This window comes from Bos indicus x Bos taurus, unplaced genomic scaffold, assembly GCF_003369695.1.
Source record: "Bos indicus x Bos taurus breed Angus x Brahman F1 hybrid unplaced genomic scaffold, Bos_hybrid_MaternalHap_v2.0 tig00001490_arrow_arrow_obj, whole genome shotgun sequence".
Classification (NCBI taxonomy): domain Eukaryota; kingdom Metazoa; phylum Chordata; class Mammalia; order Artiodactyla; family Bovidae; genus Bos; species Bos indicus x Bos taurus.
Window position 1 is genome coordinate 20490 of NW_020867430.1, and position 25365 is coordinate 45854.

The 25365-nt window shown below is 38.0% G+C and overlaps 1 pseudogene; it reads left to right on the forward strand.

Annotated features, from left to right (window-relative positions):
• The window catches only part of LOC113888744, a 36229-nt pseudogene extending 11609 nt beyond the window's left edge, over window positions 1–24620 (forward strand).
• Window positions 24621–25365: the final 745 nt, after the last annotated feature.

A 25365-nucleotide genomic window follows, 5' to 3' on the forward strand; every position in this document is an offset into this window, starting at 1 on the left:
TGATGGGACCAGATGCCATGATCTTCGTTTTCTGAATGTTGAGCTTTAAGCCAACTTCTTCACTCTCCTCTTTCACTTTCATCAAGAGGCTTTTGAGTTCCTCTTCACTTTGTGCCATAAGGGTGGTGTCATCTGCATATCTGAGGTTATTAATATTTCTCCCAGCAATCTTGATTCCAGCTTGTGCTTCCTCCAGCCCAGTGTTTCTCATGATGTACTCTGCATATAAGTTAAATAAGCAGGGTGACAATATTCAGCCTTGACGTACTCCTTTTCCTTTTTGGAACCAGTCTGTTGTTCCATGTCCAGTTCTAACTGTTGCTTCCTGACCTGCATACAGATTTCTGAAGAGGCAGATCAGGTGGTCTGGTATTCCCATCTCTTTCAGAATTTTCCACGGTTTATTGTGATTCACACAGTCAAAGGCTTTGGCATAGTCAATGAAGCAGAAATAGATGTTTTTCTGGAACTCTCTTGCTTTTTCGATGATCCAGTGGATGTTGGCAATTTGATCTCTGGTTCCTCTGCCTTTTCTAAAACCAGCTTGAACATCTGGAAGTTCATGGTTTGCGTATTGCTGAAGCTTGACTTGGAGAATTTTGAGCGTTACTTTACTAGAGTGTGAGATGAGTGCAATTGTGCGGTAGTTTGAGCATTCTTTGGCATTGCCTTTGTTTGGGATTGGAATGAAAACTGACCTTTTCCAGTCTTGTGGCCACTGCTGAGTTTTCCAAATTTGCTAGCATATTGAGTGCAGCACTTTCACAGCATCATCTTTCAGGATTTGAAATAGCTCAACTGGAATTCCATCACCTCCACTAGCTTTGTTCATAGTGATGCTTTCTAAGGCCCACTTGACTTCACATTCTAGGATATCTGGCTCTAGGTCAGTGATCACACCATCGTGATTATCTGGGTCATGAATATCTTTATGTACAGTTCTTCTGTGTATTCTTGCCACCTCTTCTTAATATCTTCTGCTTCTGTTAGGTCCATACCATTTCTGTCCTTTATTGAGCCCATCTTTGCATGAAATGTTCCCTTGGTATCTGTAATTTTCTTGAAGAGATCTCTAGTCTTTCCCATTCTAGTTAATGTGGCATTGTGTATTTGAAAGTTTCTGAGAGTACATCTTAAGCATTCTCACCACGTGTACGTGTACACACACATACAGGGTGTTAACAGTGTTAGCCGTGTGAAATGAAGGAGGTATTATCTTCATCCTGACAGTCATTTTACCCTGATTTACCATTTTACCATATATCATTACATCTTGCACTTTTAATATACAGTTATATTTGTCAGTTATTCCTCAATAGAATAAAAAATAAAAGCGAAGTGTGGGAACATATTCTTTAAAAATATTCTCCACTTTGTCCCAATGCACTCATTGCTTACATGAGTCCTCTCAGAGCTCTCCTCTATGCTTCTTTCCTTGTGTCCCCCACACCCATGCCCTCATGGTTTTTGCATTCTATTTCCTGGGCTTTCTCTAATGTATGTTCGTTTTTCGTCCTCATTACTACTGTATTGGTCCACGTAGTTATTGTCTTTTCCTCTGTTCACTGGTCCCCTTCCACATCTGTGTTCTGATGCTCATGCCTGTCAGAGCGATCTTTTCAAAAGTCTTAAACCACTATCCTCTTAAAAATCCCTGGTACTTGTCTTCTGTTGGGTGAAAATCTAAACTACTTGGCCTCTCATACCCTTCACTTTCTCATTCTTCTGTGCTTTTCCTAGTACTTTCTCAAGCATGCAAGTGAAGTCATGATTAACTTATTATTTTCCAAAGATATCATTAAACTTATTTTCGGGTTGTCATCTCTTCTTCTTAAAAGCCACACTCACACACTCTTAAGTTCACTCAGAAAGTTGCTATATTTTCCTCTAAGATACTGCTTACTACTTGTTTTGTGAAGTGGTTACTAATAATCTTGGTCCTAAGCAGTTTGTATTTACTTCCCGTCCCTGTTTTCCCATGGCATTTTTAAGTTTATGCCTTCATTAGCATGTATCTTTTATGTTATAATTATTTTTAGTCTTTCTCTATTTAACTTCATAAGTGCCCTGAGGGCAGAGACTGCATTTACACATCTTTTTAAAAATTCCCAGCACACAACACAGTGCATGGCACATGGCAGTCATTGAGGGAAATAAATGGGAAGTGAATTGTAAGTGGATGAAAGTAGTTATTGAAATGTATCATAAATAGGAAACAAGATGTTTCATTCAGGCTGTTGCAATATAAGACATTAATTTTTTAGAACGTGCCAACATTAGTAAAAAGCCCATACATTTTTAGAGTGCTTTTTCAAATTTTGAAGTATTGTCACTTCATCTCATAGGTTTTTCAACACCTGGGACAACATTAGAGACATTTTTTAATAAGAAAATGTAATTTACTTTTCCTTTAGTAATTGAGATACTGGTGCTGTATATATTATATAACATTCTACTTTTGGATGTGCATGTTATAGAATGCTTACCTCTGACCTACTTATAGCACATTTTGTATCACAGTGGATGACGTAGTAGATGAAAGTGATGACAACGATGATATTGATTTAGAAGCTGAAAATGAAACTGAAAATGAAGATGACCTAGATCAAAATTTTAAGGTTGGTATAAATTCCTGTTTTCAGTCAATTTTATGAATGTATACATTTGTAGAAAAAAGATTGGGTAGATGTATATATCTATTGAAAGTGAAAGTCACTCAGTCATGTCTGAGTCTTTGCCCGAATTCTCTGGGCCAGAATACTGGAGTGGGTAGCCTTTCCCTTCTCCAGGGGATTTCCCAACCCAGGGATTGAACCGAGGGCTCCTGCATTGCAGGCATATTCTTTACCAGCTGAGCCACAAAGGAAGGCCAAGAACACTGGAGTGGGTAGCCTATCCCTTCTCCAGCAGATCTTCCTGACCCAGGAATCGAACTGGGGTCTCCATCCATTGCAGGTGGATTCTTTCCCAACTGAGCTATCAGGAAACAGTAGATTAATTTGTTTTATCCACATCTTTTTTATCATGAATAACTGTGGACGCTAAGCTATTGAAATGAAAATAATGTTGCTTTAAATACATTGTCTGAAAAGGTCCTTAAAATAAGATATTTTCACTCTTTTCTGACCAGAGAGATTTTATCTAAAGTTTCTGACTTAGATTTTAAAGTCTAAGGAAATCTAAGTTTGAGTCACAACTTATTTTGCTTTATTGGTAGAGGGGGTAGTGGTAGAGGGGGCCATTTTAGTATCTGTAGAAAAACATCTGTTTAATTCCTTCATTTTTCAACTGTTTAGCTTTTAGTACCTTCTGGGGGCAGAGAGAGTTTGTTTGACTCTCGTCTCCTTGGGCCTTTTTGTCTTGAAATGCTACATTGAAATTGGTTTACACTGAGTATTTGACTGTCTTTGGGGATAGAGTCTAAGATCCTGGAAGGAGATTTCTATCTTAACAGCAGATGTAGAACCAGATTTATGTGATAACCAAGGCAAGCTTTGGCAAAATTGTAAAGGTAGCCAGTTTAGAAAACATGATGGTATGCATCCTGGCGTCAAGAAGCTACAGAGAAGAAAAACAGCACAGGCTCTGGAAAGAAAGTGAAGTTGCTCAGTCGTGTCCGACTCTTTGTGACCCCATGGACTATAGCCTGCCAGGCTCCTCCATCTGTGGGATTTCCTAGGCAAGAATACTGGAGTGGGTTGCCATTTCCTTCTCCAGGGGATCTTCCTGACCCAGGGATCAAACCTGGTTCTTCTGCACTGCAGGTACTCTTTACCGTCTGAGCCACCAGGGAAGCTACAGGCTCTGGTGTTCAAGGCAAAAAATCTGGGGTAACTGTATGTTGGTGGTTCTGGATTTGATACGGTGAATGAACTGGTAGACTCTGAGTCAGGGCAGGTCAGCAGAGTTTTACATTCTGTATACAAAGTGTTCCTTAGATAGCAGGAGGTATATTAAAATCAACTGTTTGGATTTATTGGGATATGAGTGTTTAGACATAGTAAAATTTCATAGATTAACACTAAGTTTATAATTTAAAGTTTTGTATGTTGTTGGAAACCTTTCTTTTATGTATGTTTCCATGTCTATTAAAAACAGAGTATTTTGAGTATAATTTATTCTTTCTGGCTCAGGGTCCTTATTAAAGATATATACAGATGTTGTGATCTACAGATGTAAAATGGAAATTGGTAGGGAAGTAGAACTCAATAGGAATTTATAACAGTGATACTAATTTTTCTGTTTGGAGGTTGTCAGTGTATATGCATGAATACATATTTAAAAATTTTTTAAAAATCATTTGAGGGTAAGTTACATACCTTATATCATGGTTGTTTATCCCTAAATATATTAGTGTGTATTTCCTAATGACAGTGATACAGTCATCTCTCTATGTGAGTGTCCTGGGGTGAATTGGTCCCTGAACCCACCTTGGATACCAAAATCCACAGATGCTCAATTTCTTAATATAAAGTGATGAAGTAATTGCATGTAACCTATGCACATCCTCCCATATACTTTGCCATCTCTAAAGTACCTATAATACCTAATAATATGTAAATTCTATATAAATAGTTGTAAGTAAAATGTAAATGCTGTGTATATAGTTATTCAGTTAAGTTCAGTGCAGTCGCTCAGTCGTGTCTGACTCTTTGCGACCCATGAATTGCAGCACGCCAGGGCTCCCTGTCCATCACCAACTCCCGGAATTCACTCAAACTCAGGTCCATCGAGTCAGTGATGCCATCCAGCCATCTCATCCTCTGTCGTCCCCTTCTCTTCCTGCCCCCAATCCCTCCCAGCATCAGAGTCTTTGCCAATGAGTCAACTCTTCGCATGAGGTGGCCAAACTACTGGAGTTTCAGCTTTAGCATCATTCCTTCCAAAGAACACCCAGGGCTGATCTCCTTCAAATGGACTGGTTGGATCTCCTTGCAGTCCAAGGGACTCTCAAGAGTCTTCTCCAACACCACAGTTCAAAAGCATCAATTCTTTGGTGCTTAGCTTTCTTCACAGTCCAACTCTCACATCCATACATGACCACTGGAAAAACCATAGCCTTGACTAGACGAACCTTTGTTGGCAAAGTCATGTCTCTGCTTTTGAATGTGCTGTCTAGGTTGGTCATAACTTTCCTTCCAAGGAGTAAGTGTCTTTTACTTTCATGGCTGCAGTAACCGTCTGCAGTGATTTTGAAGCCCCCCAAAATAAAGTCTGACACTGTTTCCACTGTTTCCCCATCTATTTCCCATGAAGTGATGGGACCAGAGGCCATGATCTTCGTTTTCTGAATGTTGAGCTTTAAGCCAACTTTGTCACTCTCCTCTTTCACTTTCATCGAGGCGTTTTTGTTCCTCTTCACTTTCTGCCATAAGGGTGGTGTCATCTGCATATATGAGGTTATTGATATTTCTCCTGGCAGTCTTGATTCCAGTGTGTGCTTCTTCCAGCCCAGTGTTTCTCATGATGTACTCTGCATATAAGTTAAATAAGCAGGGTGACAATATACAGCCTTGACATTCTCCTTTTCCTATTTGGAACCAGTCTGTTGTTCCATGTCCAGTTCTAACAGTTGTTTCCTGACCTGCGTATAGGTTTCTCAAGAGGCAGGTCATGTGGTCTGGTATTCCCATCTCTTTCAGAATTTTCCACAGTTTATTATGATCCACACAGTCAAAGGCTTTGGCATAGTCAATGAAGCAGAAATAGATGTTTTTCTGGAACTCTCTTGCTTTTTCAGTGATCCAGTGGATGTTGGCAATTTGATCTCTGGTTCCTCTGCCTTTTCTAAAACCAGCTTGGACATCTGGAAGTTCACGGTTCATGTATTGCTGAAGCCTGGCTTGGAGAATTTTGAGCATTACTTTACTAGCGTGTGAGATGAGTGCAATTGTGCGGTAGTTTGAGCATTTTTTGGCATTGCCTTTCTTTGGGATTGGAATGAAAACTGACCTTTTCCAGTCTTGTGGCCACTGCTGAGTTTTCCAAATTTGCTGGCATATTGAGTGCAGCACTTTCACAGCATCATCTTTCAGGATTTGAAACAGCTCAACTGGAATTCCGTCACCTCCACTAGCTTTGTTCATAGTGATGCTTCGTAAGGCCCACTTGACTTCACATTCCTGGATGTCTGGCTCTAGGTCAGTGATCACACCATTGTGATTATCTTGGTTGTATAGTTTTTTTGTACAGTTCTTCTGTGTATTCTTGCCACCTCTTCTTAATATCTTCTGCTTCTGTTAGGTCCATACCATTTCTGTCCTTTATCAAGCCCATCTTTGCATGAAACGTGCCCTTGGTATCTCTAATTTTCTTGAAGAGATCTCTAGTCTTTCCCATTCTGTTGTTTTCCTCTATCTTTGCATTGATCGCGGAGGAAGGCTTTCTTATCTCTTCTTGCCACTCTTTGGAACTTTGCATTCAGATGCTTATAGCTTTCCTTTTCTCCTTTGCTTTTAGGCTTCTCTTCTTTTCACAGCTATTTGTAAGGCCTCCCCAGACAGCCATTTTGCTTTTTTTGCATTTCTTTTCCATGGGGATGGTCTTGATCGCTGTCTCCTGTAGAATGTCACGAACCTCTGTCCGTAGTTCATAATGCACTCTATCAGATCTAGTCACTTAAATCTATTTCTGACTTCCACTGTATAATCATAAGGGATTTGATTTAGGTCATACCTGTATGGTCTAGTGGTTTTCCCCACTTTCTTCAATTTAAGTCTGAATTTGGCAATAAGGAGTTTATGATCTGAGCCACAGTCAGCTCCCGGTCTTGTTTTTGCTGACTGTATAGAGCTTCTCCATCTTTGGCTGTAAGGAATATAATCAGTCTGATTTCGGTATTGACCATCTGGTGATGTCCATGTGTAGAGTCTTCTCTTGTGTTGTTGGAAGAGGGTGTTTGGTATGACCAGTGTGTTCTCTTGGCAAAACTCTATTAGCCTTTGTCCTGCTTCATTCTGTATTCCAAGGCCAAATTTGCCTGTTATTCCAGGTGTTTCTTGACTTCCTCCTTTTGCATTCCAGTCCCCTATAATGAAAAAGACATCTTTTTTGAGTGTTAGTTCTAAAAGGTTTGTAGGTCTTCATAGAACCGTTCAACTTCAGCTTCTTCAGTGTTACTGGTTGGGGCATAGACTTGGATTAATGTGATATTGAATGGTTTGCCTTGGAAACAAACAGAGATCATTCTGTTGTTTTTGAGATTGCATCCAGGTACGGCATTTTGGACTCTCTTGTTGACTATGATGGCTACTCCATTTCTTCTAAGGGATTCCTGCCCGCAGTAGTAGATATAATGGTCATCTGAGTTAAATTCACCCATTCCAGTCCATTTTAGTTCGCTGATTCCTAGAATTTTGATGTTCACTCTTGCCATCTCCTGTTTGACCACTTTCAATTTGCCTTGATTCATGGATTTAACATTCCAAGTTCCTATGCAATATTGCTCTTTACAGCATTGGACCTTTCTTCTATCACCAGTCACATCCACAAATGTGCATTGTTTTTGCGTTGGCTCCATCCCTTCATTCTTTCTGGAGTTATTTTTCCACTGATCTCCAGTAGAATATTGGGCACCTACCGACCTGGGGAGTTCCTCTTTCACTATCCTATCATTTTGGCTTTTCATACTGTTCATTGGGGTTTCAAGGCAAGAATACTGAAGTGGTTTGCCATTCCCTTCTCCAGTGGACCACATTCTGTCAGACCTTTCCACCATGACCCGCCCGTCTTGGGTTGCCACACAGGGCATGGCTTAGTTTCATTGAGTTAGACAAGGCTGTGGTCCTAGTGTGATTAGATTGACTAGTTTTCTGTGAGTATGGTTTCAGTGTGTTTGCCCTCTGATGCCCTCTTGCAACACCTACTGTCTTACTTGGGTTTCTCTTACCTTGGTCGTGGGGTATCTCTTCATGGCTGCTCCAGCAAAGCGCAGCTGTCTTGTCTCTTACTCTCCTTTAATTTAGAACATTTCCACAGATTTATTTTTTGGCATTCACATCTATAAAAAAGTTATTGACAGTATTACTCACTAGGGTATTTGAGATTGCTCACATTTACCCCATTTTACCTTAACAAGCAATTATGTAATAAGAAAAAGTAGTAGATGAATTTATTGAACACATAGTCCTGTGCTAGTGCATGTGCCTTACATACATAGACATACCTTGTTTTATTACACTTTGCTTTATTGTGCTTTGCAGATACTGTGTTCTTAACAAATTGAAGAAGGTTTGTGGCAACCTTATGTGGAACAAGTCTGTTGGCCATTTTTCCAACAGCATTTGCTCAGTTAATGTCTCTGTGTCACATTTTTTGTAGTTTTACAGTGTTTCAAACTTTTTCATTATTAATATATAGATATGGTGATCTGTGACCAGTGATTTTTATTGTAATTATTTAGCAATAAATGTTTTTAAATTAGGATATTAATTGTTTTTTTTTTTTTTTAGATATTATTTATTGAACACTTAATGGACCACAGTGTCATGTGAACATAATTTTTATATGTATTGGAAAACCAAAAATTCACCCAACTTGCTTTATTTTGACATTTGTTTTATTGTGGTGGTCTGGAACTGAGCCTGTGTCCGGGTATGCCTAAAGTAGTCATTAAATCCTGTAAGGTATATGGTATTATTACCTCTGCTTTACAGGGCTGATAGTTGGAAACCAAAGACAGAGAAAGGTTATCCGTTGTAGAGACTGCAATCACACTTGAACACAGATGTTCAACCTCTAGTGATTCCATTCTCTTTGCCCTAGATTTTTCAGAGTTTGGAAAATTTATAGAAATTTGGAGGTTCTAGAAGACTTGTCTTCAGATTGCCAGAACTCGTCAGTTTATAAACTTCAATGTATTCTTTTTTTCCCTCTTTAATTTTAGAAGAACTTTAAGAAGTAAGAGGTTTATTTTTCCTGAATGTGTCAGGAGCTCTTTATCTTTGTTTTTCCTCAAACCAAAGCACAAATATTTTGCTATTGACTTCTGAAAGTAGTTTTCTTTCCTCACTGTGCCTGTTTTACAGGTAAATTAAAAAAATTTTTTTTAATTTTATTTTATTTTTAAACTTTACAATATTGTATTAGTTTTGCCAAATATCGAAATGAATCCACCACAGATGGCCACCTTGTAAAGCTGTATCATCATAAATTAATACTGAATATTGGACTGCTAGTGTTTTTAGAGAAAGGAATATATTTAAAGTTTTTTTTTTATTATTTTGATAGTATTATCTACTTTAATAGATGCTAATAAAGAAAATTACATATTTTCTTTATGTATGTATGGTTCTTCAAAGCATAATTTAAGGATATATAAAATCATATATTTTATGTATATGACACAATAATTAATACGATACTCTTTAAATGAAACTAGTCTTTATTATTTATGGCAATGGGAAAATTTTATTGCTTAAAGAAATAATAGCTAAACTCCTTATTATGAGATATAGGAAATACATAGTATATTTTTCTTTTTTTAAATTACTTGTTAGTATGACAGTATATAAATATAATCAGATACATGTATATAAAGTATTTTAAGGATTAACAGTAGAATGAATTTAAATCTGAAAAATAAGTAGTTTGCTCTATTGTCTTTCTTTAACCATCAACACGGGTAATAATGGATTTGTATTTGTGTTAGGCCAGAGTTGTTAAGGGTCCTAGAAGCTAGCTTTTATAGTAGGTAACTGACATTTATCTTTCCATCATGATGTATACTATCTCCGTTTACAGGTACAGTTCAGATTGATCCTGGGTACATATCTTATTCCTATGAGGTCATATTTCTTTACATTTAGCCTTTATTTTTTTCGCCCAAAGAGACATGGAAATCATTTTCCAGCTGTTGTTTCACTCCTCAGTGTTTTTTCCATGAACAACAGAGTGAATGATGATACCGAATCTTTTCTAGGAACTTTATTGACCATGGAATATAAGAGTGTGTGATACCCATTGCTCTCTCTTGAGGCAATGAATTATGTTGGCTAACAGTGTATTCTTCGAAATGATTTTACATTCTGATCCTGTTTGCAAGCCACTTAACCTCTCTGTACTTCAGTCTCCTTTAGTTAAATGGAGATGATGATACTACTTTACAGTATTCTTACACAGATTAAATTAGATCATAAGGTAAAATCCTTAGCATATTGCCTCACATATTTTCATTGCTTGATGAAAGTTATTTTGATTATCGCTGCCACCATCATATACTTAGGTTTTTCAGTTTAGTTTTCTGAAGTTTTACTGCCCTTTAATCTGAGCAAAATGATGGCAGTTAGTGAGATTGGGGGCAGGGAGCATACTTTAGTATTGATCTTGATGTTAATTTTTCTATTTTGAGGAGCCCAAATACTGTATTATGTTAGAATAATCTTTGATTAAAAGAAAACAAAACAACCAAGACAACAATAATACAACAACCAAAAAATACAAGCAAGTTTTATTTTACAATGAAATTTATGCAGCTTTTCTGTAGTGATTATTCTCTGTGTGCATGTAATTAATAATTTGGAAACTTTAAATCTGAAATGTACTTTTCTTAATTAATGACATCCCATTTTTATTATTTCAGAATGATGATATTGAAACGGATATTAACAAACTAAAACCCCAGCAAGAACCAGGACGAACAATAGAAGAACTTAAAATGTATGAACACCTTTTCCCTGAGCTTGTTGATGATTTTCAGGTATAAATATAGATAATTCAGCATCTTAACTCATTTTAAGAAAGAGTTCTTTTCTCTTAGACCCATAATCACTCTTTTCCTTCTGCATTTCATTTCTAAAAGATGAAAGTGGCATTGCTTTTCTGACTGACTTTGGAGAATTGTTTCAACATTCTTAGCTGCAAAATGAGAAACTGCTATCTGTAAAATGAGAGAACTAGGCCATTTAAATTCTGGACTAGCTTTTAAATTTTTTAATCATTTTTTTTAATCAAAATAATTGACATAGATTTTATTAACTTTTAAAAATTGTTAGAATGGCATTTCTGAAAGGGAGATGAGAGAAAATACTTAATTAAAAATATAGTCTGTGCTAGTCTGTGAACTGTGCTAATAGTCACCATATAATCATGGAATGTCAGGGAAAAAGGACAGCTGGAAGTTGTTTCTGAAATGTTGACAAGAAGTCACTCTCCTTATGAAGCAACTTAAAGACTTCATTGCCAGGAGAAATATCAATAAACTCAGATATGCAGATGATACCATTCTAATGGCAGATAGTAAAGAGGAAGAGCCTCTCGATACAGGTGAAAGATGAGAGTGAAAAAGCTGGCTTAAAACTCAGTGTTAAAAAAACGAAGATCATGGCATCCGGTCCTATCATGGCAAGAAGGGGGAAAAGTAGAAACAGTGACAGATTTTTTTTTCGTGGGCTCCAAAATTGTTGTGGATGGTGACTGCAGCCATCAAATTAGAAGAGGCTTGCTTCTTGGAAGGAAAGCTATGACAAACCTAGTCAGTGTATTAAAGCAGAGATATCACTTTGCTGACAAAAGTCCGTCTATGGTTTTTCCAGTAGTCATGTATGGATGAGAGATTTGGACCATAAAGCAGGCTGAACACCAAAAAATTGATGCTTTTGAACTGTGGTGCTAGAGAAGACTCTTGAGAATCCCTTGCACAGCAAGGAGATCAAACCAGTCAATCCTAAAGGGAGTCATCCCTGAATATTCATCAGGAAGAACTGACGCTGAAGCTGAAGCTCCAGTACTTTGGCCACCTGATGCAAAGACCTGACTCTTTGGAAAAGACCCTGATGCTGGGAAAGATTGAAGGCAAAAGAAGGGGGCTGCAGAGGGTGAGATGGTTAGATAGCATCACCAACTCAATGGACATGAGTTTGAGTGAACTCTGGGAGATAATGAAGAACAGGGGAGCCTGGTGTGTTGCAGTCTGTGGGGTCACAAAGAGTCAGACACAACTTGGTGACTGAACAAGTCCTCATTTATTTACTAGAATATAATAGACAACCTGGACTGCACAGCTGTTAAATGATAAAGCTGATTGAATTGATGGCAAGTAGTAGATCTAATTTTTAGCACTCATTGTGCTGCTCATTTGTGGATTCCTGAAACTGCCCAGGATCTTAAACTGTAAAATGAAGGGTTTGAATCATATATTCTTAGATTTACTTATGTAAACCACTTCCCTCAAGTTTCACAGTTAATTTCCAGTTGCTTAAAGAAAAAGACTTAAATGTAAAGCTATTGAGAGATAAAAATAGAGAAGTACTTGCTAGCTAATGTTTACATTTCACATTTCTAATTATTCAGGTTTTTCTCTGGGAAACAATGAGCTTTGGATGCTATGGAAGAGGCAGCAAGTTGCTTCCTCTCTCCCTCCCCTGCTGTCTTGGTATTCCCCATAGATTTGGCGGATGTTGGAGGGTATGTTGAAATCAGGGATAGGACAGAGGAAGTCAGGAAAGAGGACAGAAGTGAAGGAGAGGATATTTGTCAAAAAGAAAAAGAAGAAGGCAGGAAGAGGCATTTGAGAAAGAATGCAGGGTAATTTTCTTTCGTGCAACCTACAGGAAGTATCCAGCTGCTCTTTTAACACTTTTGTGCCCACTAAAAAATCCAGTGATAACAAACACTGCCAATTCTAAGCAGAAAAATATTGTGGAGGGGATTTGGGGTAGGAATTGATTATTCTGTGAAGAAATGATCTATTTTCATCTCTGTCTTATATACATATAAGAATTATATACTGTGCATAAAAATGGCAGGAGTTTTGATGTGGGAATAGAGAAAAGTAGGTTTTTTTTTACTAAGTGTGGAAAGTGAAAGTAAAAGTCACTCAGTTGTGTCCAACTGTTTGTGACCCCATGGACTATACAGTCCGTGGAATTCTCCAGGCCAGAATACTGGAGTAGATAGCCTTGCCTTCTCCAGAGGATCTTCCCAACCCAGGGATCAAACCCAGGTCTCCTGCATTGCAGGTGGATTCTTTACCAGCTGAGCCACAAGCGAAACCCAATAATACTGGAGTGGTAGCCTATCCCTTCTCCAGTGGATCTGCCTAACCCAGGAATCAACCTGGGGTCTTCTGCACTGCAAGCAGATTCTCTACCAACTGAGCTATCATTGGTTGGTTCTAAATAGGAACCAATGACAGCTCAGTTGGAAAGACTAGAGATCTCTTCAAGAAAATTAGGGATACCTAGGGAATATTTCATGCAAAGATGGGCTCAATAAAGGACAGAAATGGCATGGACCTAACAGAAGCAGAAGATATTAAGAAGAGGTGGCAAGAATACACAGAACTGTACAAAAAAGATCTTCACGACCCAGATAATCACGATGGTATCATCACTCACACTCATTTAGAGCCAGACATCCTGGAATGTGAAGTCAAGTGGGCCTTAGGAAGCATCACTAGGAACAAAGCTAGTGGAGGTGATGGAATTGCAGTTGAGCTATTTCAAATGCTACAAGATGATGCTGTGAAAGTGCTGCACTCAATATGCCAGCAAATTTGGAAAACTCAGCAGTGGCTACAGGACTGGAAAAGGTCAGTTTTCATTCCAATCCCAAAGAAAGGCAATGCTAAAGAATGCTCAAACTACCGCACAATTGCACTCATCTCACACGCTAGAAAAGTAATGCTCAAAATTCTCCAAGCCAGGCTTCAGCAATACGTGAACCATGAACTTCCATGTTCAAGCTGGTTTTGGAAAAGGCAGAGGAACCAGAGATCAAATTGCCAACATCCGCTGGACTATCGAAAAAGCAAGAGAGTTCCAGAAAAATATCTATTTCTGTTTTATTGACTATTCCAAAACCTTTGACTGTGTGGATCACAATAAACTATGGAAAATTCTGAAGGAGATGGGAATACCAGACCACCTGACCTGCCTCTTGAGAAATCTGTATGCAGGTCAGAAAGCAACAGTTAGAACTGGACATGGAACAACAGACTGGTTCCAAATAGGAAAAGGAGTTCATCAAGGCTGTATATTTTCACCCTGCTTATTTAACTTATATGCAGAGAACATCATGAGAAACGCTGGACTGGAAGAAGCACGAGCTGGAATCAAGATTGCCGGGAGAAATATCAATATCCTCAGATAAGCAGATGACACCACCCTTATGGCAGAAAGTGAAGAGGAACTAAAAAGCCTCTTGATGAAAGTGAAAGAGGAGAGTGAAAAAGTTGGCTTAAAGCTCAACATTCAGAAAACTAAGATCATGGTATCCAGTCCCACCACTTCATGGCAAATGGATGGGAAACAGTGGAAACAGTGTCAGACTTTATTTTTCTGGGCTCCAAAATCACTACAGATGGTGATTGCAGCCATGAAATTAAAAGACGCTTACTCCTTGGAAGGAAGTTATGACCAAATTAGACAGCATATTAAAAAGCAGAGACCTTATTTTGCCAGCAAAGGTCCATCTAGTCAAAGCTGTGGTTTTTCCAGTAGTCACATATGGACGTGAGAGTTGGACTATAAAGAAAGCTGAGGGCCGAAAAATTGATGCTTTTGAACTGTTGTAGGAGAAATCCCTTGAGAGTCCCTTGGACTGCAAGGAGATCCAACCAGACCATCCTAAAGGAGATCAGTCCTGGGTGTTCATTGGAAGGACTAATGCTGAAGCTGAAACTCCAATACTTTGGCCACCTGATGCAAAGAGCTGACTCACTGGAAAAGACCCTGATGCTGGGAAAGACTGAGGGCAGTAGGAGAAGGGTACAACGGAGGATGAGATGGTTGGATGACATCACTGACACAATGGACATAGGTTTGGGTGGACTACAGGAGTTGGTGATGAACAGGGAGGCCTGGCGTGCAGTGGTTCATGGGGTCCCAAAGAGTCGGACGCTAGAGTTGGACGCTACTGAGCAACTGAACTGAACTGAACTGAAATAGAAAGTGTTTAGAAGAATCTTTTCAGCTATCATTGTATCAAATACTAGCAGGTCATGAGTTATTAAACAGAAATGAATTAATACTGATTATGACTTTTTCCACTTGGATTTGCATGTCACTTTCAACATCAACCTCTGAAGCTTAAAATTACCTGATGTGTTTGTTTGTATGCTTAACACCACTCAGTTTGTTTCCAGATGTATTAAAGCTAGTATTCAGTGGCCTGATGAAGGTAAAATGAGTGCATTTAAAGTCAACAGAATTGACAGCATAATTAACAGACTTTTTCAAGGGGACCTTGCGCATGCTTTTAAAGCTATAATTATTCATTTGGTGTTACAAGTATAGTTTTGTTTCCTTTTGTTTCTTGACGGCAGAATATTAGAAGTACCGGAATCCTGCATTTTGACAGCTCTTCTTTCATACATCTGTATTAGTTTAATAACATTTACCATATGGACTTTTGTTATTTTTTCCCCCTCTTTTAAATTTGATTTTAAATTTTTATTAAAGTTATGCATGGACAGAGTTTAAAGAGCAAGTAGTTTTGCATAGTTTAATTGGAAAAAAGTGTTTCCTCCTAGTTATCTACTGTTTCCTACAATCAACTTTCCATATGTTTTTGAAGTTAATCCCTGTATTTCTAAATGATATGCTTAATGTGCCATGTCTTTATTTTTCCTGATTTCATTCTCTCTCTCTCTCTTTTTATTATCAACTTAAGGTAGACATCTAGTAATTTTCAGTCCTCTCTTCTAATATTTACATTTCAGAGTATAAATTTTTCTCTAATGACTGTTTTAGTTGCATCAAACAGATTTTGCTATTTATTGTTGTCTTTATTTTTGTTTTGAAACTTTTTGTCCATTATGGTTTTTTTCCTTTGATGCATTGGTAATGTTTGAGTTGCCTCCTTAATCTGCAATTTTTTTCATCTTTTTATTGAATTCTAGCATATTGTAGTACAGTGAGAGTACTTCTCTTTATGATTATAATCTTTTGAAATTTTTGAGATTTATCTTATGAGTTTGAATGAGGTCAGCTTTTGTTACTACTTCTCATGTCTTTGAAAAACATTCTGCTCCCATTAGGCCTAACTGTATATTTGCCTATACAAGAACAAGATTTTTAATTGTATTTAGAAGTTCTTTTCTGTCCTTATAAACTTTTATTCCTGTGTTATCAATTATTAAGAAAAGTGTGTTAAAGATTTCTCACTATGATTGTGAATTTGTTTCTGTCTTTTTGCATGTCTGTCAGTTTTTGTTGCATATTTTTGGAAGCTTATTACTTATAATAAGTGTATAAGTATAAATTGATTTCTTTTCCTTTCCAGTTGAACCTTTTAGTGAAGTTAGTTTTTATCTCTAAGACTTGAAGACAAAAGTTTTTTTTTTAATTATTGATATAGTTACATAAATTTTAGTTACTTGCCTAGTATCTTTTAAAATCTTTTCACAACTTTTTGGTATCCTTAGCTGTTTATCTGTTAAACAGCATGTATTAATACTCGGTGGAGAGATCTGACAGAATGTGGTCCACTGGAGAAGGGAATGGCACACCACTTCAGTATTCTTGCCTTGAGAACCCCATGACAGTATGGAAAGGCAAAATGATAGGATACTGATAGAGAAACTCCCCAGGTCAGTAGGTGCCCAATATGCTACTGGAGATTGGTGGAGAAATAACTCCAGAAAGAATGAAGGGATGGAGCCAAAGCAGAAACAATACCCAGCTGTGGATGTGACTGGTGATAGAGGCAAGGTCCAATGCTGTAAAGAGCAATATTGCATAGGAACCTGGAATGTCAGGTCCATGAATCAAGGCAAATTGGAAGTGGTCAAACAAGAGATGGCAAGACTGAATGTCGACATTCTAGGAATCAGCAAACTGAAATGGACTCGAATGGATGAATTTAACTCAGATGACCATTACATCTACTACTGCGGGGAGGAATCTCTCAGAAGAAATGGAGTGGCCATCATGGTCAACAAAAGAGTCCGAAATGCAGTACTTGGATGCAATCTCAAAAACGACAGAATGATCTCTGTTCGTTTCCAAGGCAAACCATTCAATATCACATTAATCCAAGTCTATGCCCCAACCAGTAACGCTGAAGAAGCTGAAGTTGAACGGTTCTATGAAGACCTACAAGACCTTTTAGAACTAACACCCAAAAAAGGTGTCCTTTTCATTATAGGGGACTGGAATGTGAAAGTAGGAAGTCAAGAAACACCTGGAATAACAGGCAAATTTGGCCTTGTAATATGGAATGAAGCAGGGCAAAGACTAATAGAGTTTTGCCAAGAAAATGCACTGGTCATAACAAACACCCTCTTCCAACAACATAAGAGAAGACTCTATACATGGACATCACCAGATGGTCAACACCAAAATCAGATTGATTATATTCTTTGCAGCCAAAGATGGAGAAGCTCTATACAGTCAGCAAAAACAAGACCAGGAGCTGACTGTGGCTCAGACCATGAACTCCTTATTGCCAAATTCAGACTTAAATTGAAGAAAGTAGGGAAAACCACTAGACCATTCAGGTATGACCTGAATCATATCCCTTATGATTATACAGTGGAAGTCAGAAATAGATTTAAGGGACTAGATCTGATAGATAGAGTGCCTGATGAACTATGGACGGAGGTTCGTGACATTGTATAGGAGACAGGGATCAAGACCATCCGCATGGAAAAGAAATGCAAAAAAGCAAAATGGCTGTCTGGGGAGGCCTTACAGATAGCTGTGAAAAGAAGAGAAGTGAAAAGCAAAGGAGAAAAGGAAAGCTATAAGCATCTGAATGCAGAGTTCCAAAGAATAGCAAGAAGAGATAAGAATGCCTTATTCAGCGATCAATGCAAAGAAATAGAGGAAAACAACAGAACGGGAAAGACTAGGGACTCTTCAAGAAAATCAGAGATACCAAAGGAAGATTTCATGCAAAGATGGGCTCGATAAAGGACAGAAATGATATGGACCTAACAGAAGCAGAAGGTATTAAGAAGAGATGGCAAGAATACACAGAAGAACTGTACAAAAAGATCTTCACGACCCAGATAATCACGATGGTGTGATCACTGACCTAGAGCCAGACATCCTGGAATGTGAAGTCAAGTGGGCCTTAGAAAGCATCACTACGAACAAAACTAGTGGAGGTGATAGAATTCCGGTTGAGCTATTCCAGATCTGAAAGATGATGCTGTGAAAGTGCTGCACTCAATATGCCAGCAAATTTGGAAAACTCAGCAGTGGCCACAGGACTGGAAAAGGTCAGTTTTCATTCCAATCCCAAAGAAAGGCAATGCCAAAGAATGCTCAAACTACCGCACAGTTGCACTCATCTCACACGCTAGTAAAGTAATGCTCAAAATTCTCCAAGCCAGGCTTCAGCAATACGTGAACTGTGAACTTCCAGATGTTCAAGCTGGTTTTAGAAAAGGCAGAGGAACCAGAGATCAAATTGCCAACATCCGCTGGATCATCAAAAAAGCAACAGAGTTCCAGAAAAACATCTATTTCTGCTTCATTGACTATGCCAAAGCCTTTGACAGTGTGGATCACAATAAACTGTGGAAAATTCTGAAAGAGATGGGAATACCAGACCACCTGATCTGCCTCTTGAGAAATCTGTATGCAGGTCAGGAAGCAACAGTTAGAACTGGACATGGAACAACAGACTGCTTCCAAATAGGAAAAGGATTTCATCAAAGCTGTATATTGTCACCCTGTTTATTTAACTTATATGCAGAGTACATCATGAGAAATGCTGGACTGGAAGAAACACAAGCTGGAATCAAGATTGCTGGGAGAAATATCAATAACCTCAGATATGCAGATGACACCACCCTTATGGCAGAAAGTGAAGAGGAACTAAAAAGCCTCTTGATGAAAGTGAAAGTAGAGAGTGAAAAAGTTGGCTTAAAGCTCAACATTCAGAAAACGAAGATCATGGCATGTGGTCCCATCACTTCATGGGAAATAGATGGGGAAACAGTGGAAACAGTGTCAGACTTTATTTTTCTGGGCTCCAAAATCACTACAGATGGTGACTGCAGCCATGAAATTAAAAGACTCTTACTCCTTGGAAGGAAAGTTATGACCAAGCTAGATAGCATATTCAAAAGCAGAGACATGACTTTGCCAACAAAGGTTCGTCTAGTCAAGGCTATGGTTTTTCCAGTGGTCATGTATGGATGTGAGAGTTGGACTGTGAAGAAGGCTGAGTGCCGAAGAATTCATGCTTTTGAACTGTGATGTTGGAGAAGACTCTTGAGAGTCCCTTGGACTGGAAGGAGATCCAACCAGAACATTCTGAAGATTTCTTTGGAAGGAATGACGCTAAAGCTGAAACTCCAGTAGTTTGGCCACCTCATGCGAAGAGTTGACTCATTGGCAAAGACTCTGATGCTGGGAGGGATTGGGGGCAAGAGGAGAAGGGGACCACAGAGGATGACATGGCTGGATGGCATCACTGACTCGATGGAGGTGAGTCTCAGTGAACACCGGGAGATGGTGATGGACAGGGAGGCCTGGCGTGCTGTGATTCATGGGGTCGCAAAGAGTCGGACATGACTGAGCGACTGATCTGATCTGATTAATACTCGGATTTTGAAACTAAACCCTGAGTCTTTGGTATTTAACTGGAGCATGTAGTTTACTTATAATTATTCATATATTTGAATTAAGAGATCTTATTTTGTATTTTAGTTTGTTTCATCTCTGTATCTTTTCTTGCTTTCATTTGGATTATTTTTTTCCTCATTTATCTTTTTTCACCTTTGTTTGAAAACTTTGAAGTCTTGTTATTTTTGTTTTATTAAACTTTCTTGAGTTATAATTTATGTACAAAACTTGTATTCATTTAAAGTGTAAATGTGATATATATGCAGAAATTCTAGTTAATCTTGATAAAATGGTAAATGTGTTTTTACTGAATTCTGAAGTTAACTAGGGTATTTCTTCTTTTTATTATAAAAGAAAACTTTGTTGTTGTTGTTTAGTCACTTCATCATGTCCAACTCTTTTATGACCCCTTGGACTGTATGTAGCCCACCAGACTCTGTCCATGGGATTTCCCAGGCAAGAATACTGGAGTGGACAGCCATTCCCTTCTCCAGGGTATCTCCTGACCCATGCATCAAACCTGTGTCTCCTGCATTACAGGGAAATTCTTTGCTGTTGAGCCACCAGGGAAATTCAAAAGCAAATTTCGTTGCCATTCAGTCACTCAATCACTCTGACTCTTTGTGACCCTATGGACTGCAGCACGCCAAGGCTTCCCTGTCCTTCACCATGTCCTAGAGTTTGCTCAAACTCATGGCCACTGAGTTGGAGATACCACCCAACTATCTTGTCCTCTGTTGTTCCCTTCTCCTGCCTTCAATCTTTCCCAGCATCAGGGTCTTTTCCAATGCGTCGGCTCTTCGCATCAAGTGGCGAAAGTATTGGAACTTCAACTTGAGCATCCGTCCTTCCAATGCACATTCAGGACTGATTTCCTTTAGGATTGACTGGTTGGATCTCCTTGCAGTCCAATGGATTCTCAAGAGTCTTCTCCAACACCACAGTTCAAAAGCATCATTTCTTTTTGCTCATTTTCTTTGTAATTTTACTTGTGGAAATTCCAGAAATTTTTGTTGTTATTGGTTTTGACAGGCACTGTAATAGATTAAATTCCTCACTGAGGGTTTTTGTACCACCCAGGTAATGTGAATCAGGTTACAGATTCATGTGATTTGATGGCAGACCTTTGGTATCATTTTGTGAGTAGTGCTTCAAGCTCTTAGTGCAAAGGTTTGAGACTCTTGTCTTTCCTTGCTGTTACTTGGTTTGTGGTGGGGTATTTCTAGGGCGTCTGTATCGAAGATTTAGTTTTCTGGGGTTGCATCTTCATGGGAGGAAGGGTCTTCTGTTGGACTCCGTACCTTATGCAAGCTCTGGGTTACTGTCCTGTTCTTTATATTTTTTGAGATAGGAAGAACTTAAACCCCAGGTCACCTGTTTTTGCAAATTGTTTTCCAAGTGAAAATCTGCTTCAGTTTGGGATAAACTTTGGGGTCCTGTTTTTTCCCTTGTTTTCTTATTTACTTGTTATACATAGTATCTTTTAGTATCTCTCTTTCTTTTTTTTTTTTTTTGGCCATGCCATATGGCTTGTGGTTATCTTGGTTGCCTGACCAGAGATTGAACCCAGAACATGGCAGTGCAAGTGCTGAATCCCAACTACTAGACCACCAGGGAACTTCCAATATACCTTAATATCTTATCCAACAATTGTGTATGTTTCTGTTGGGTAGCTACCTAGCCCACCAGGTTTCCTACAACAGATATTTTTTAATGCAGATGTCTTCTCTTCAACCCTTTAATGCAGAGAGACTTAGGCGTTACTTCCTTTGTACCTCCTTGTCTCCTGGGATTAGATAAGAGTACAGAGATTGAAAGTGAATTATGTTTGATTCAGTTTTTTTTTTTTTTTATACAGTGGACATTCAAAGAGTGAATCACAGAGGATAAGATTCTTAATTTGACTACATAATGTGTGTGTAGAAGTTAAACACAATTAAAGGATGAATTGCAAATCCAGAAAATTGTAAAAATGGATTAAGGGATGTGTATTTGTGTATGTGTGTGTGTGTATAAATAAATGTGAGAATTTATATTATAAAACAAGAAAAACCCTATATTCTAGCAACAAATATATTACCTGTGAATAATTAAACTGATTAATAGATGTATGGAAAATTGTTTGCTTTTCCAGCAGTCAGAGAAATTAAAATGGTAGTAAGATGATATTTCTTATCTACCACTTTAGAAAAAGCTTTTTAAAAACTGTAGTATCTAATGTTGTCAAAGAATAGAGAAGTTGAATTAGATACTCTCATATAAAGTTACTGGGAATAGTATTAATATAAGTATTTTGGAAAGCATTTAGACAACTTGTGTTAAACATTAAAATTGATTAGTATCTGACCCTGTAATTTTATTTCAGTGCTTAGGAAATGATCCTAACAAAAAATTCTATGCAAAAGGATGTTCATTGCAGAGTTCTTTATAATAGCAAAATTTTGTAAATGGCTTAAATCCTTCCCTAATTTGTAAAGGATTTAATGCCAAACAGTAGAATAAAGGTTAGCTCAATTGAGGTATTTCTTTGATAAAGTGTTATATGGATCAAAATAATGTCTAAAAGTATAGAAAGAGAAAAGACTACTTGATCTGTCAGTAGTATACTTTTTTTAACTTGTCTTCCAGGACACTTTTCTTTCCTGGTTTTTTATCTTTCCAGCCCAGTTTTTCCTTCTCCATATCCTGTTGTTTTGTTTTCATTTCTTCAACCTCTTTAAGATTGTAGTATCCCAAGGTACAGTCTTTGTCCTCTTCTCTGTTTCTTTCCACTGATAATTTCCAGTCTCATGGCTTAGAGTAGTATCTATGTAAATGACTCTCAAGTTTACATTTTCTGTATACAGCTTTCTTCTGAGTTTGAAGCATACATCCATTTGCCTGCTTTATGTCCTTGTCTGTATGTGAATAGCTCACACTTAACATATCAGAGCTAACTCCTGATGCTTTTCAGTTGTTCAGGCAAACACTTGGCACCATCTATGACCTCTATTTGTACCTTCTGCCTGTATCTGATCAATTTTAGGATATCCTGTCTCTGGCTCACAGTGCATTTAAAATACAACCACTTCTTACCAGCTTCTGTAGGTAACTGCAGAAGATTCTTTCTTAAAAACATTTTTTGTTTACTTTTTGTATTTGGCAGTGTTGGGTCTCAGTTGAGGCACACAGGATCTTCACTGTGGCGTGGGCTTGTGTCTGGTTGCGGCTCACGGGCTTAGCAGTTGCAGTGTGCAGGCTTAGTTGCCCCTTGGCCTGTGGGATCTTAGTTACCCAGCCAAGGATAAAACCCATGTCCCTGCATTGGAAGGGTGGATTCTTAACCACTGGACCATCAGGGAAGTCCCTGCAGAAGACTCTTAATTGATCTTCCTACATCTATACCCACCCGACTCCGGTGCCCTGCTCCTCCCCAGAAAGACAGAACCAAATTAAACAAAAAAATTATTTAGCCCCAAATATTTAAATGCTGTGGTTAAGAAACACTGTACTACAGTTTTTGGTTTTTGTCTGCTCCTCCCTCCCCAAATAAGTCACGTCATGGCACTCTTCTCCTCAAAACCTTCCAGTGGCTCCTAGTCTCTTTCAGGGTAAAAACCAAAATTCTTAAAATAGCTTGCAGGGCCCTGTAGTATCTGGCCCTCTTCACCTCTTGGAATTCATCTTGGTCCTTCAGTTCTGGCCATCTTAACCTCCTTGCTGTTCTCTGACCACACCAGGCCTTCTCCCACTCAGGGGCCTGGGTACCAGCAACCTCACAGTCTTTGCTTGTATCTGCTCAGTGAGGCCTCCCTAACCAATGGCATTGATACTGCCACCTACCTCTCCCCCTCCAGCACTCCTGATTCCTATTACCCCTTTCCTCCTTTACCCCTTTCTAACATTCCATAAAATATATTTTTATAATGTTTATTAATTTTTGTTTTGACAGTCCTCTCCCTTCTTCTCTAGAAAAATATAAGCTACAAAGGGGAAGAGTTTTTTGTTTTTTTTCTTTTAAACTGATGCATCTTAAGTGCCTCTGAAACAGTGCTTGGCACAAAACAAACACTCTAAATATCTGTTGAATCAATGAATAACAATTTAGCTGTTGTATTTCCTTTCATAGATTTTGGATGATATTAATGTCTTTATGCTTTCCTAAAACTTCCCACATTTGTTATTTACAGGAACTGTTTTTATAATAGTAAAATAAGTGTAATGAATTTTGTGCTGGTTAAACGTTTTATCTTCTGTTAGCAAATTTAAAATGTACCTGTTGTATCCGTCTTTAAAATTTTCACTTGTTAGGTTTCTGAATCAGCATATAAAATATGATCTTAGTTTTATATGTGTTTTAATATGTGTTAACATTTACACATAAAAGCTTAAACATTTTTTTTATTTTCAAAGGGCTATGATTTAATCTCCAAAGAACCAAAGCCTTTTGTATTTGAGGAAAAGTTCGTGGTCCTATTGTTGTTCCCACAGCAGGAGAGGAAGCATCTGGGAATTCAGGCAGTTTAAGAAAAGGAATGGTAATGAAGACGACTGTGTCTCCTAAAGGAGATGAAGGTAATGAGAAACCTGCCTCTGTGGACCTGGCAAAAGAAGACATTAAAGATAATGACAGAACATTCCAACAGCAGCTCGATGATCAAAAACAGAACTATTTCATCAGGCCACGGCTTAAACAATGATATAGTGAAGCCTTGGACCGAATTACGTTGCAGAATTTTCCATCTCAAACAGCCCAGGTTTTACTGCAGGAATGAAGGACTATGGTCTCCCTGTCACTGTCCTTACGTGCACTAAAGCATGTTCACATGTGGCTGCTTGTGGAAATGTTCTGTTTGAGGGAAGAACGGTTCAGCTAGGCAAGCTCTGCTGTACCGGAGTCGAAACTGAAGATGATGAAGACACGGAGTCTACTTCATCAGTGGAAACAAGCATCAGTTGAAAGTCCCTGATGTACCAACACTCATGACTCTGATCTTTATATTGAGATTGTAAAAAGTACAAAGTCTGTCCCAGAATATTCAGAAGTGGCTTATCCTGATTATTTTGGTCACATTCCTCCTCCATTCAAAGAGCCTATTTTGGAAAGGCCTATGGTGTACAAAGGTGAGTTGCAGATTTCCTTTTCTTCTTAAACAAGACCATTGTCAACATATGGGGCATATGGGAAAAAAACAAACAACTGCTTTTTGGTTTTTAGGAAGAAAATTACTCTGAATTAAAGTTTGTATTGGCAGAGCTCCTTGCCTGCCTGCTTATATCCCTCAGAAGCATCCTATATTAATAAATCTTCTTGACTATCAAGAAAAAAAAAATAAAGTTAGTGTAATTTTTATCCTGCTTTTGGACATATTGCATTGTTCTGAAATTGTCCATGTAGGTTATTTTCTAAGTTCATTACTTATTCAAATGAAGCCAGCATAATAAACCTGGCCATTGGACAGTTTAGAAAGTTTCTATTTAGAATGAATTGAGAAATATAAAAGATTTTTAGTAATCTTTGAATAAATATTGTATTAGTGATATATATTTAATTTAGTAATTTGATTATTATTGAACTTCATTTAGATATAGAATCTAAAAATAGCAACATACACATCATCATTTGTTGTAAATTTGGATTAAAAATGTACAGTATAATAATTTAAGATTCATAGAACTGAACTTGTTAAATATTACCAATTAATTTTATTGGGTTGGCCACAAAGTTCGTTTGGATTTTCATTTTGGTTTTTGAAGAACGCTCATGAACTTTGTGACCCACCCAATGGAAATTATGGTTAGTATTAACTGTTGCCAACTAATGAATATTGGGCATAAAAATATATTTTGTTACCATTTGAGTATTTTC